At 36.0% G+C, this 2,507-nt stretch overlaps 1 long non-coding RNA gene across 2 annotated transcripts; it reads left to right on the top strand.

The window, feature by feature from the left end:
• On the top strand, window positions 347–2,296 carry LOC108663354. Of its 2 annotated transcripts, XR_001929324.1 has the most exons (3): window positions 349–387; window positions 944–1,067; window positions 2,065–2,296. It is a non-coding gene; the product is annotated as an uncharacterized LOC108663354 (long non-coding RNA). The 2 variants fall into 2 exon arrangements; XR_001929325.1 differs by lacking the exon at window positions 944–1,067 and having other exon boundaries at window positions 347–387.

Genomic DNA, 2,507 nt, shown 5'->3' on the forward strand with positions numbered 1-2,507 from the left:
GCCATTCTTGAAGCTTCCATGCCATTTTCTCTTTATCCACCATGAAATCAAGTTTTCTTCACTTTCCTTTCCATGTTTTCTTTTCCTTTCTTCTCCAAACTTCTTGAGCATTAAATTTACAGCCTTTAACTCCAATTTCCAATACACCAAAACCCTAGGAGGAGAAGAAAGAAAAAGAGAGAAAGGAAGAAAAAGCTTGATTTTGGTGATTCAAGCAAGGAACGGTAGGAATTCTTGTTTTTGGCTTGGGTAGTCTTTGAAAATGAGTTAGCGACTTAGAGAAATGTCTTGTGGCAGCAAAGATTGGCTTGATTGGAGAAAAATTGGTAACATGTAAGCCAATAAACCCATGGGTACATCAAGGACTCAAAGTGGAAAAGGAAAATGGTAAGCTTAACACTATGTTTTAAAGCTTACGGTTAGTTGAATATTGTGACGAATTATGGTTGTTGAAAGGATTTATTTGCCTAAGCTAGTTGAAAATTGTTAAGATTGTATGGCATGCTGTTTGAAAGAAATAAAAAAGGAATATTATGGATGGAGGATTGAGAAACAAAGTATTAAAAGTTAGATAGATAATGATGCGTGTAAACTAGGAAATAATCGAGTGAAAGTGAGAATAATTGTTGCTGCCATATATGTGGATTATGTGTGGAAATAAAAGATGGATTTGAGTGGAAATTATTTAGAAAGGTTGAAGTAGGTACTTGACATCCTAAATAAGTTGCCAGTGATATAATCTAAAGAATTTCGTAAGCAATGAATGTAAGGAATTTCGTAAGCAATGGATGTAAGTAATTTTGGTAAAAAAGTATTAAGATGTGAGTTAATTGAAGATGGTTTCATGACAGGATGAAAATATAAAATTGAGTGAGGATTAATTGATTAAAGTGTTGTCCGTATACGTATGTAATTAAATATATTGAGTTCGTATTATTGCTAGGAAGTGCAAAGATAAAGTTAGAGAACTGTGGTGGCATGCCGGAGTAAATAACGAGCGACCAGCTAGTGAAAATAGTTAGAGACACCTCCGAACAAATAGCAATTTAAAATCTCATTGATGCCAGGTGAGTGAACTTGCATTAAAATGTCTTGGGATATAGACGTTTATGTTTGATTGAATCCTTTAAAACATTTTATTGGTTTTTCTTCAAAAACTTGCACCGAAACAAGCCCTTATGAAATGTTATTATGTTATGAAATGGATAGTGTGATGAATTCATATGTTTCTGTATAATGATATATATATATATATATATACTATGTCATAAATGGTACCATTATGTGACAAATGCAATCGTGCATGTGCGGAGTGGGCAGTGCACATGTCGGTAATGATGCTATCGTGATAATTACAACTGTGCATGTGCAGAGTGGGCAGTGCACATGCCGGTAATGATGATGTCGTGATAATTACAACCGTGCATGTGCGGAGTGGGCAGTGCACATGTCGGTAATGATGCTATCGTGATAATTACAACTGTGCATGTGTGGAGTGGGCAGTGCACATGCCGGTAATGATGTTGTCGTGATAATTACAACCGTGCATGTGCGGAGTGGGCAGTGCACATGCCGGTAATGATGCTGTCGTGATAATTACAACCGTGCATGTGCTGAGTGGGCGGTGCACATGCTGGTAATGATGTACATGAGCTGGATGAGGTGTGGTGGTATATTAATTAATATGTGCTTAAGCATATGTATATGCAATAGAAAGATTATGATTATAATATGTGATTATATGGCATGATAAATCTTGAAAATTTCCCATTTACATGTGAATTGATTTTATTGCAACAAGAACATTCTGTTTATACTACCTTGCTTGGATGATTGCTAGAAATTTCCTCTCTTTTCAATTTCCAGCTAAATATGGTTCCTTCATTATGAAATAATTTAATAACCCGGGGTTGATGGAAGGATTTTAATAAGAACTTGAACTAGGTTGCACTATTTTCGAACTTAAGTGCATCATGATTTCTAAATCATTCCTTGTAATTGCTTGTTCCCTTCCTATGTTCACTCACTGAGTTTATACTCACATTTTCAACTTCATGTTTTCAGATTCAGGGGTGGTTGAGACGTAGATTGAGGTGTCCGCGTACTCCCATCTTTTGGGCAGGTACTTTGACATTCAGTAGTCATATCTCCCATCTAGAGTCACTCCGCTGACGGTCAAGTTCTAATTACGTGTATATGACTATTTGTTGTGAAATGCTGAGATTCACTTGTCAAATTATATGTATGTATATAATGGTTGATGATGCCATTATGAATACATGACTGGGTTTTATGAGTTATTTTCAAAGGAATTGTAATTGAGTATTATGAATTTCGGATTCTAAAGAAATATGGATTAACATATAAGATCATGTAAGTAGGCTTCCTTGGGCTTGATGGGCTGAGCCCATTGGTCCCTTGAGTCGGTCATGGCTCAAAAATTGGGCTGTGACATTAACCATGTTAAGTATGAAGATACTGGGCAACATAGTTAAGTTGGAGAGTCC

The sequence above is a fragment of the Theobroma cacao genome, chromosome 9 (assembly GCF_000208745.1).
Source record: "Theobroma cacao cultivar B97-61/B2 chromosome 9, Criollo_cocoa_genome_V2, whole genome shotgun sequence".
Lineage (NCBI taxonomy): Eukaryota > Viridiplantae > Streptophyta > Magnoliopsida > Malvales > Malvaceae > Theobroma > Theobroma cacao.